This window comes from Lacerta agilis, chromosome 17 (genome assembly GCF_009819535.1).
Source record: "Lacerta agilis isolate rLacAgi1 chromosome 17, rLacAgi1.pri, whole genome shotgun sequence".
Classification (NCBI taxonomy): Eukaryota; Metazoa; Chordata; class Lepidosauria; order Squamata; family Lacertidae; genus Lacerta; species Lacerta agilis.
This window is the reverse complement of record NC_046328.1, coordinates 17,758,021-17,770,310: the sequence shown is the minus strand read 5'-3', so window position 1 is coordinate 17,770,310 and position 12,290 is coordinate 17,758,021. Positions and strand designations below refer to the sequence as shown.

Genomic DNA, 12,290 nt, shown 5'->3' with positions numbered 1-12,290 from the left:
TTGTCAATTCTGTACTTTAAATTGTTGTAACCCACTCCGGGACTCACTGGTAAAAAAAATCAGTAAGAACAGCAACAACTATGGAATTCACTAACAAATCGAATGCTTCACTCAAAAGGGGGGGGGGAATAGAAGAATAACCAGTAGTGTACACATCTGAAAATTTAGTTGCTCTTCTGCAGGGTAGCAATCGGTTAGTCTTCATGCACTGCTGCAGCAGCAAATTTAGATTTAAGGCTCTAAATCATGTATCCCGTTTCATAAGGATATATATATACACGTTGGGATCCCTGTGTGCTTTCTACTGGGTTAACTTTGCACATCTTCCACTGAATGGAAGTGGCACATTGTAGGTGTTTGGGAAGACATTTTGAGCATGCAGGGCAGCAAGGGAGAAGGAGATGGGTTATATAAGCAGAGCAATGCTCATGGAAATATGGAGACAGCTAAAGCAACCTGATCAGGCAGTTACCCTGAGAATTAAGCTTTCACTCTGTCTTTAGAGTGGCAATTGCGTTCCCCTCCCATATATGCATTATTCTTCAGTTGTTAAGCAGTTGGAGAGGAGGCATTAACTGCAGGGGTCAGCAAACTTTTTCAGCAGGGGCCCGGTCCACTGTCCCTCAGACCTTGTGGGGGGCCGGACTATATTGGAGGGGGGGTGAACGAATTCCTATGCCCCACAAATAACCCACAGATGCATTTTAAATAAAACCACACATTCTACTCATGTAAAAACACCAGGCAGGCCCCACAAATAACCCAGAGATGCATTTTAAATAAAAGGATACATTCCACTCATGTAAAAACACGCTGATTCCCGGACCGTCCGCGGGCCGGATTGAGAAAGTGATTGGGCCAGATCCAGCCCCTGGGCCTTAGTTTGCCTACCCATGCATTAAAACATGAGTTTTTTTAATGCTGCATTTATGGGAAAGCAGGTAACACAAGGGAAGTATTAGAAAGGAGCAGAGACAGGTGACTTTCATACGCAGTGACTGGTTTTGTTATGCATGATTAGGTCCAGGTTATCTGGAAGAGATTCCCCACGTTTGATCCAGTAGGGCTCTACATATTTTATTGCATTTATATCCCATCTCCAAGGAACTCAAAGTGGCATATATGGTTTCCGCACCCACCCCTCCTCATTTAATCCCCACAACAGCCCTTTGAGCTAGTTTAGGCTGAGAGTGATCAATTGGCCCCAACATCACCCAGTGAGCTTCATGGCTGACTGGGGACTTGAACCCTGGTCTCCCAGGTCCTAGTCCAACACTCTAACCACTACACCACCCTGGCTCTATGTTATGGTCTCCCTCCGCTGTCAGTGGTAGCATGCCTCTGAGTATCAGGTGCTGAGAATCACAAATGGGGAGGGAGTGCTGTTGTGCTCAGGGCCTATTTGTGGGCTTCCCATCTGGACATCTGGTTGGCCAGAGGTGGTCTGGTTTGGGAGAGGAAGATGCTGCATGGGTTGGGCCTTTGGCTTGACCCAGCAGGGCTCTTCTTATATTCTTATGAAGGGAAGATACGGACTTCCTTGAAAACCTATTACAGTCACACCTTGCTCCCGAACGCCTTGGGAGTCGAACGTTCTGGCTCCCGAATGATCGAAAACCAAAAGTGAGTGCTCCAGTTTTCGAACATTCTTTTGGAAGCCGAAAGTCCAACAGGGCTTCCACGGCTTCCGATTGGCTGAAGGAGCTTCCTGCAGCCAATCAGAAGCCGCGCTTTGGTATCGGAAGTCGAACGGACTTCCGGAACGGATTCCATTCGACTTCCAAGGTACGACTGTATTATACTGACATACGGTACATCTAGGTAGGACTGAGTTCAGCCTCCCATACCCAGGCTACCCTTGCAGCAGTTAGGGGATGAGCTACAGACCTAAGACCACATGCACCCCTTGGCCTAATTTCACAAGCCCTTCCTTGAGACACCTGGAAAGAGTCATCCGTCTTTCCCTCATCAGCCTACTGGGTGAGGAATCATAGAATCATAGAGTTGGAAGAGACCACAAGGGCCATCCAGTCCAACCCCCTGCCAAGCAAGGGAGGGAGAAGCAAGCGAGGGAGGGAGAAGGATGTCAAGGGCCGGAATTCAATAATAATAATAATAATAATAATAATAATAATAAAATTTTTATTTATACCCCGCCCTTCCCAGCCAAAAAAAACCAGGCTCAGGGCGGTTCAGATTCAGATGCCTCGTCATCTGCCAATCGAGACCTAAAAAGAGCCCTGCTTGATCAGGCCTGTGGCCCATCTGGTCCAGCATCCTGCTCTCACAGTGGCCAAACAGATGCCCCAATGTGAAGCCCAAAAGCAGGATTCCAGCACAACAGCCCTCTCCCCTCCTTGCGGTTTCCAGCAACTAGTATTCAGAAGCATTGCTGCCTCCAACTGTGGTGGCCGAGCTGATGAATTTGTCTAATTCTCTTTTAAAGCCATCTTGGTTGGTCGGTGGTCATCACCGCCTCCTGCGGCAGCACGTTCCCTACTTTAACCATGCTCTGTATGAAGAAGTGCCCTCGTCCCCCTCCCCCCTCACCGACAGGTCAGCACCAAGCCAGTGTGGCCCTCGCCAGGAAAAGGCCTTTCAAGGAAAAGACCATTCCCTGCAGGGTCCCGGAAAGCAAATTCTCGACAGCAGGAGCCCCAGCTGCCGGGTTAACAAGGGGAGGTATTGCAATAAAGCAAAGCCACACGTTAATTTCGGGTTAGTAGGGAGCAGAGAAATTCACCTGCAGTAAGGGAAACCAGAGGAGTCAAAAAAGATGTGGTCTTTCAAATGGCTGCATATCAACAGTACAAAAAGAAAGCTTTGGCTTGTTTTTGAAAAAATTGGTACACCAGTAGGAAATAAAGCAAGCGAGATCCTGGTGCTTTTCTACCTCTGGGAATCGATAAAATTGCAGGGAGAGACATATGGCTGCTCTTCTGAAGCATTAAGGCAGAGGGGGCCTCCCTCCCACCTTGTCAGTATCTTTCAAGTCTTAGGATCACCGGCATAGCATTCAATATTAATCCTCACACATGGCACAACAGCTCTGCTCCAGCTGCTCTCCCTTCTCCAGCTGTTATTGCACACTGCCCACTTGTGGCTACTGCTCCCCACTACATCAAAAAGAGGTTTTAATCCCAATTCCTTTTGCCTTGCACCCCCCAAACCGACACCAAAATTCTTTCCGGTACCACTGATGTGATTTTTCCCCCCCAGTGCCTTATTTTCTGGTGGAAAATATTCCATTTCATACGTTCGGGGTGGAGAGGTTGTTCATTACCAACAATGAACGGATGCCAGCTGCAAGCACAGGATGAGTCGAGCTTGGCCATTTCAAAGTGTTTAGCTTCACTTAGTGATTACAAGAGAAATAAAACTGGACAAATTAAGACCAAGGGATGGTAATACCAGCCTTGTGAAGCAGCCACCGTGTGGGACAGCACTGCCTACGACACCAGGGAGAGGGGAGTATAAATATTGCCTTATGAACATGTTGGTTTGCTCAGTGGTGGAAGGAGGCGGGGGCGGTCTGGCCCGGGTGCCATCTCTGAGGGGATGACAAGGCACCCTGCAGGGGGCTCGCCCCACCGCCCCTGGGCGCAGCAGAGCGTGCCGGCGCCATCCCACTGCCACAGTCACATGCGGAAGAAGAAAAAGAAGGAGGAGGAGGAGGAGGAGTTTGGATTTGATATCCCGCTTTTCACTACCCTAAGGAGTCTCAAAGCGGCTAACATTCTCCTTTCCCTTCCTCCCCCACAACAAACACTCTGTGAGGTGAGTGGGGCTGAGAGACTTCAAAGAAGTGTGACTAGCACAAGGTCACCCAGCAGCTGCATGTGGAAGAGCGGAGACACGAACCCGGTTCCCCAGATTACGAGACTACCGCTTTTAACCACTACACCACACTGGATCCTCTGCTCGCAGCTGCAGCGGTGGCAGAGGGATCCCACCGTCATCCGTACAGCACTCGAGTGGCGCCATCGGCAAACCACCGCATGGTGCATGTGCAGCACCACTACGTACTGCGCATGCGCCGCACTGCAGTTTGCCCCGCCCCCCGCACCAGGTCCTGGTTAGCCTTCCTTTGCCCCTGGGTTTGCTGGCATTTGGGGTCACCAATAGCCTTGAGCTCAAAAATATGAGAGTATCGTAAGAGCCCTGGTGGATGAGGCCAATGGCTCACCCTACCTAGCATCCTGTTCTCACAGTGGCCAGTCAGATGCCTGTGGGAGAAAAAGGTATGCGGGACCCGAGCACAAGAGCACCTTCTGTGGTCTCCAACAACTAACAGAATCATTGCTGCCTCATTGCAGTGGAGCACCCACAAACGAGCATCAGGAGAGAAATGCAGTTGGAGGAGTTGGAGGTGAAGAGGTGGAGGTGAAGAGGCAAAATGCAACAGAAAGACAACCAAACAGAATAACTGGATTTACAAATGGATGTTGCCAAGACAGAACGGTGAAATGAGAGCCCCGGAGTGCACAGCGCCACGTGGCGAAGCGACCTGTCCATTCGCTGGAGTGGAAAGTGGCGGCGAAAGGAGGGGCTTGCAAATGCGGGGCTCCTGCAGCAGCCTTGCCAAGGAAAAGAGGCTTTCATCCACAGATGCAGGGTCTGCACCCTGTGGAATTGGTGTTTTCAAACTCCAGCCGCGCTTTAGACTACAAACGATGCGGAAGCCCTCCCTCCCAGAAGCGGCAGACTGTCTGCAGACTGCAAATGATGCGGGGTGTTATGTAAGCCCGCATAAAGCCAACGGGGAAGTTCTTGGACCATTTTCAGGCATCGCATTTAGCTCATACGACAGGGATGTGGGAGCGGGGACACACACACACACCGAGAAAGAGGGGGGGGGAGAGAGAGATTTGGATGATTTCTAAGTGTGGTTTTAAGATATTGATCACCGCCATTTTATGGCAATGAGCCTTCCACCCTACTCTGCCCCGCAGCGGCAATTTGGCCCCGCACACATAAACAGGCACTCTGATGGCTGCTGGTGCTATTAGGTTTTTATGCCTCGACTCACAAGTGCCGTAACACCAATTTAACGGCTGCTGGGAGAGCCATAGACTCCGAGACGGACCTGCACATAGCAACTGGCTCAACAACAAATCCGCATTCGGCGTCTTTCTGCAATTAGCTTAACTAAGATCAAACTTTACTGGCACTCCTTTGCACATTCCATATGGTAGGATTCCTTCGCTTAGATGCTGAAAACCAATTCGGAGAAGCTGAACTGCGTGTGGCTTTCCCCCACAGTATCTTGGGAACTGTAGTCTGCTAAGGGTGCTGGGAATTGTAGCTCTGTGACAGTAAACTGCAGTTCCTAGGATTATTTGGAAGAAACTGTGCACTTTAAATGTGTGGCGTTTGAGCAGCTCAGGTGTTTATTGTGATCACTTTTACGTCTACATTCAAGCTGTGTACGCACTGTACCTTTAAAGCACACTCGAAGAGCATCATTTCCCCCAAAGAATTCTGGGCACTGTAGTTTGCTAAGGGTTGCTGGGAATTGTAGCTCTAGGAATTCCACAGCCTAGAATTCTTTGAGGGAAATCGTGTGCATTAAAGCAATGGTGTGGACATGGCCCGAATCTTTTTGGGGCACCATTTGAGCACACAGTATAGGCAGTGATCACATCAGTACCTGGAAATCCACAACCAACACTCTGGCTGGGCATTCTGAAGCAGCAAGCAAAATACAGCCCTTTTTACCATCAACCGCATCTCCTGCCCTTAAGCCCTGTGTGGGGTTTTGTTTCAACCCATTCCTTGTGCTAAGTCAAAGCAGACTTGGCACCCTCCAATCAACAAGGGTCGTAGCTGAGTGGCAGAGCACTTGCTGTGGGTGCAGAAGGTTCCAGGATCAACCCCCGTTATCTCCAGTAGATACCCCTGCCTGAAATCCTGGGCAGCCGCTGCCAGTCAGTGTAGACCATATGGAGCTATATGGACCAATGATCTGACTCAGTATAAAGCCGCTTCCTATATAACTCGGTTTAAACCCATAAGGACTAGAATCTTTATTTTATGGGAAGGGTGGTAGCAATAGTTCGAAATTTGGCAAGTGCCAGGTGCGTTTTGCACCTGGCTATCAGCCACTTGTGATCAAGTGAAGATGCCCGGGCGCCAGGATAGCACCTGGCGTCTCCACCATCTGGAGGTGCTTGCCTGGGGATCCTTGGATCCTGACTCTTTTCACACACCAGCAACACATCCTGTAGAATCCCGTTATATTTTATCTGCCCAATCAGAATGAATTTCAGGAACCAAAAAGTCATATTGAAAAATAAAACTTTCGAGCTGTGTGGCCCCAAAATGGCAACGAGTCATTCCGTTTTGGCAACTGTAAGCCTGGTTTACAGCCTAGCCTATATACCTGAGTTTCTAACAACGGTGGTAGCTCAGTGGCTTTGCAGGCCGAACGTCCCAGGTTCAAATCCTGACGGCATCTCCAGGTAAGGCTGGGAAAGACCTCTGCCAGGGGAGCTGCTGCCAGTCAGTGTAGACAAGGCTGATCCAGATGGACCAATGGTCTGACTCAGTATAAAGCAGCTTCCTGTATTCCTAACAATCCACTCCACTATTCTTGCTCACCGCGGCTGTGAGATTTAGCACACACATCTGATGAAGGTCACCACCAACTGAAAGAAAAGCAAGGCTCCTCATCACAGCTCTTCCCCCGCCATCATCCGGGGTGGTGGCCAGAATGATATAATGAAGCTATATCCCCAAAATAAAAACTGCATTAGAGGCAGAGCCATAATTTATAAAAAAGCAAGGGCTGCAATGGCCCGGCTCCCGTCTGGGGGTAATGGGGCTTGGCGGGGGGGCCCCACACTCTCTCTCCCTCCGCCTCGAGACACCCCAAATTGAGCCAGCAGCTTGAGAATGAATGCTCTCTCCTAGGTGGTCCTGTCATATTCCATTAGCTTTATCTTAACATGGTTTGTTAGATATATTTGCAAGTCTTGCCGGAATACGTGGAGAAACTCCGGTTATAAAGAGGGCTAAGTGCCGCAAGCCTTGCAGGGCTGGGATTTATGATCTCTACTAAGTGCAGAGCACCTGCAATTCATCAGCATCTCCTGGTTGTCGTTTTTCTAAAAGTAAACAGGGGTAAGCACTTAAAACTCAGCAACCAGCCGACGATGGGAGAAGGGGGGGCCCCTAACAGGCTCTTCTTGTTCTCCAGCCAAGATGTCAAGAGTTTGGGGAAGGGGGAGCGGAAATATATTAACAGGGTGTACATTATTTATTAACCTGCAACAGGAGTCATTTGCACCTGGCAGGCAGCCAAAGCGTCACTCTGATAATGCAATTTAATATGGGGACAGTGTCCTTGCTACAAGCGTCACACCGCCGCTCCTCGGGCAATTACGGCCCGCTACGAAGTTATGGCAAATGTTAGGAGAGAGGAGCCCACTTGTGGATAGAGATGAAGTCAGGACGGCATGATGAGCCAAGGCTGCAGAGAGGGATCCAGCATGGATGTGACTCCAAATTATTTGGAAGAGCTCGAGGTTATGGGAAAACATCAGAAGAGCCCTATTGGATTTGGCCAAAGGCCCTTCTGGGACGACATCCTGTTCTCGCATTGGCCAACTAGATGCTTATTGCAAGCCTGCGAGCAGGACCTGAATGCAAAAGCACTCTCTCCCTACTTGCAATGCCAGCAACTGGTGTATAGAGGTGTACTACAGTCATACCTTGGATCCCAAACACCTTGGTACTGGTACGTCCAGTCAAAGGTGACTATGGGGTTGCGGCACTCAACTTGCTTTCAGGCCAAGGGAGCCGGTGTTTGTCCACAGACAGCTTTCCAGGTCATGCGGCCAGCAGGACCAAACTGCTTCTGGCACAACGGGACACCATGACAGAAACCAGAGCACATGGAAACGCTGTTTACCTTCTCGCCGCAGCGGTACCTATTTATCTACTTGCACTGGTGTGCTTTCGAACTGCTAGGTTGGCAGGAGGTAGGACAGAGCAACAGGAGCTCACCGCGCCGCGAGGATTTGAACCGCCGACCTTCTGATTGGCAAGCCCAAGAGGCTCAGTGGTTTAGACCACAGCACCACCCACGTCTCTCTTGTAACACTAGAACTCGTGGGCATCCAATGAAGCTGAATTTTGGAAGATTTGGGACAGATAAAAGACAGCCCTTCTTCACGCAGCACACCGGGAAACGGTGGAACTCCCTCCCATTGGAAACAGTGATGGCCACGCTCAAAAGAGGACGGGACAAATTCATGGAGGGTTCAAATTCATGGAGGAGGCAGCTACCAATGGCTACTAGCTGTTGTGCTCAGATCCTGCTTATGGGTTTCACACAGACATCTGCTCAGCCACTATGAGAACAGGATGCTGGACTAGATGGGCCACTGGCCTGATCCAGCACGTCTTCTGATGCTCTTATGTTGTCATCATCCTGCGCCTAGCTGTGGCTGACCATGGTATTTCTAGAATTACTCAATTTGCAATGAAAAGGGTTTAGTAAAGATACAGGAGCATTTTACAAAACACCTTCCAAGAGATGCACATCCAAAGCAACAGATAAATAATGGGGTATGCCAAGTCCCCAATAATGGTACCACACATCAGCAGCAGGAGCTAGGTCAGCAGCCACAGAAGAAAACCCGTAATATTTCAGAGACACTGAGAGCTAAGGAAGGAGGGGGGGGGTTGAAAATCAGGAGAGCTCCTCTCATTTCCCTCTTCAACAAACAGATGTCAAAAAAAACCACAACCCCTTAAAGAGCCACTTAACTATGCTGCAAGCAGACGCCGTAAAAAAAGCTATTTTTATTTACTTATGCTGCACGACAACTTGATAACGACTTTTTAATTAAAAGCTATTTCTGTGCAACCTCTAAGGAGACAGCAGACATGGCAAGGTACAGCTACAGAAGCGCATTTGATTGGCCCTTTTGGTCGGAGCAGAAGCGAGGCGCAGACAGACAGATTAAGGGCAGGACAGTAAAGGGCCAGATCCTGATAGCAGCAGCTTGGAAAGGGAGGTCATACTAAGGAAAGTGTCCAGGAGGAGAGAAGACAGCTATTTTTAACCTTGGGTATTTATCCAACATCACAACTTAAACGGGCAACATGAGAGCCTTGCCAGATCGCCAGCTGTTTTTCCAATGATGATTGAACTGGGTTAAAACATCCTGACAGCTTCTGACTTTTCAATAAACAAACAGACGGCGGGATCTGTTGATATCTATAGCCTACTTATTCTTTTTTTAATTCAGCGAGAAGAAATTTATTGTGACTGTAAAAAAGGGGAAAGTCTAATCCCTGGCTCTGATCCACACCAGAAACTGGGGTCTGTTCAAACGATAATTACCTTTTTCTCTCTCTTTTTTTCAAGGCTAGTTTTTCACTGTGAAGGCCCGCAATGTGGCTTGCAAAAGATAGAAAGCAAACATTTAAAACAGATATGGTTTTTAAAAGCAGTTAACTTCAAATTAAGGCTGTCCAACAGAAATATAATCCCGAAATCATAGAGACGCAAACCCCCACCTCCGCAAAAGGTTGGTAAATCAGATTACTAAATATTTCAATGGAGCTTCACTGTTAAGATCTTTCATGGGAGTGAAAGGAGAGGCTGTTAGAGGAAAAAAGCATTGGTGGCCTCAAGCATAGATTACTGCAATGTGCTCTACCTGGGGCTGCCCTTGGGACTGCTCCACACTGCAGCTAGACTCCTCCTCCTGTTTTTTAACATTATTGTTATTATTTTAATGTATTGCCCTCTCTTCACCCAAGGTCCGAGGGTGGGCTACAAAAATTTAAAATATGAAACAGTTTAAAACAAGTGAAAGAAATAGAGGGGGCCCTAGAAATATACATCTGAAATGTCAAAGGCCAGGATAAAAAGTTGCCTCTTCAGTATTTGCAGTTAACTGTATAATGAAGTTACTGGCAACCAATGCAGCTTATTCAAAACAGGGGGTCTGTGAAATATAAATGGAACTCTACTACTGGCAAGTGACCCTTCCAAGTTTGCCCTGAACGGAGTAAAACCCTCCCACCCCTTAAAAAAGAAGACAATCTATGCCATGGGTAGGCAAACTAAGGCCCGGGGGCCGGATCCGGCCCAATCACCTTCTAAATCCGGCCCGCGGACAGTCGGGGAATCAGCGTGTTTTTACATGAATAGAATGTGTGCTTTTATTTAAAATGCATCTCTGGTTTATTTGTGGGGCATAGGAATTCGTTCATTTTTTCTTCTTCAAAATATAGTCTGGCCCCCCACAAGGTCTGAGGGAGAGTGGACTGGCCCCCTGCTGAAAAAGTTTGCTGACTCCTGGTTATGCATTCGAAGCAGATTGTAAGCCCGGCACACGCACAAACACAACTGCCTCCCCCCCCCCCTTTGTGCAAACATACGCACACAAACACACAACCCAGTTGCAGCCGGAGGCACCGTCACTGCCGACACAGATCTAAAATGAGATGTGCTCCTAGATTCACTTGTACAACTGAGGATTCTCAATTTCATGTTAACCTCCATGTGGGGCTGCCCTTGGAAAATTCTGGGAAACTTCCATGCGTTGCCAGCCATGATGCAGCCAGAATGCTGATGGGAGCCCGGGTGATCTGATTTTATCATGCTGCTGGCTCTACGTGATTTGCGTGAGCTGCCAACTAGTTTCAAGGCTCAACCCAAGGTGCTCTTCTCCACCTTTAAAGCCACAAATGGCTTGAGACCTTTTCCCACATGCTCTGAGCATCATTCGAGACCCTGCTCCAAATACCGCACAGCCTCGGGAGGCAAGGCTGATTTTGACACCAATCCTAGGGAACAACTTGCTGAGAAAAAGGACCTCGTGGGTCACATTGGGACATCTGCTGGGCCCACAGGCCAGAGGGGTTACCTACCACATGTTCTCTCCAAGCATACAGCCCTTAGTGGCACCAGCTTTATTATGAAGACGGTCTGTCTGTGTCGCAGCAGACTTACAGAATTGTAGAGTTGGAAGGGACTGAGAGGGTCATTTATTCTGTGGGACAGGGGTTATTGGTTTGGTTTGTTCTTGTTTTTATTGTGTACTTTGTGGTTTTATTCCATATTTTTATGCTGCAAACCGCCCTGAGATCTTCCGATGAAGAGCGGTACAGTATAGAAATAATAATAATAATAATAATAATAATAATAATAATAATAATAATAATAACAACCCCCTGCAATGCAGGAATCACAGTTAAGGAATCACTTATGCTCTCCCTGCCCCCCAAATCCTTCAACCATTGTTGAACAGACAATACAGAAGTAGGGGACGTGGGTGGCGCTGTGGTCTAAACCATGGAGCCTCTTGGGCTTGCAAATCAGAAGGTCGGCGGTTCAAATCCCCGCAGCGAGGTGAGCTCCCCTTGCTCTGTCTCAGCTCCTGCCAACCTAGCAGTTTGAAAGCACACCAGTGCAAGTAGATAAATGGGTACCACTGCAGCGGGAAGGTAAACAAGTGTTTCCGTGCGCTCTGGTTTCCATCAGTGTTCCGTTGTGCCAGATGTGGTTTAGTCATGCTGGCCACATGACCCGGAAAGCTGTCTGTGGACAAACACAGGCTCCCTTGGCCTGAAAGCAAGATGAGCACCACAACCCCATAGTCGCCTTTGATTGGACTTAACCGTCCAGGGGTCCTTTACCCTTTTTTTAACCTTAATACAGAAGTTACCTGTCCTCCCTACCTTCTACAATATAAGCCTAGAGATGAGAAGATGATCACTGTGGACTTTTGGGGCTTGCACTGGAAAGGCCTTTTGCAATCCCTCATTTAGTCAGCTCTCTCTCTCCCGCTCCTAAACACAGAACACTCTCAAGGCACATTGAGACTGTTGCTATTGTGCAGGTAGGATTTAATCCCCTACCAGCCAATTCAGGTTGGGCAAATTCAAGTGGATTTCTGGAGCTTTTCCGCAACTGGCCTGCTTCCCCAGAAGAACGGAATCCTGTGCAATAAGAAAAGTGACAATAGAAATGCACTTTGAAGTCAGTGCATTTGTTTGACATGATATCGCCTCCCTGCAAACAACATTCAGCAAACAAGGTATCGGGAAGCGAATGAACTCGCTCTCACACAAACACACTCTTTTATTCCTCTTCCGGGCTGATTTCAATGGAAGTCGCTTGAAACCTGGAAACCACCCGAAGTTAAATGCCTTTGGTTAACTGCTGTGCTAAATCATCCATAGGAACAAAGGAAGCTCCCTTATACTGAGTCAGGCCATTGGGTCTGCCTGGTGCAGCGTTCTCTACAAAAATTGACAGTGGCTCTGCA

At 48.3% G+C, this 12,290-nt stretch overlaps 1 protein-coding gene across 4 annotated transcripts in view; it reads right to left on the bottom strand.

The window, feature by feature from the left end:
- NF2 (neurofibromin 2) overlaps positions 1–12,290 on the bottom strand; it is a 92,591-nt gene that overhangs the window by 72,215 nt on the left and 8,086 nt on the right. The gene's annotated exons all lie outside the window — the stretch shown is intronic.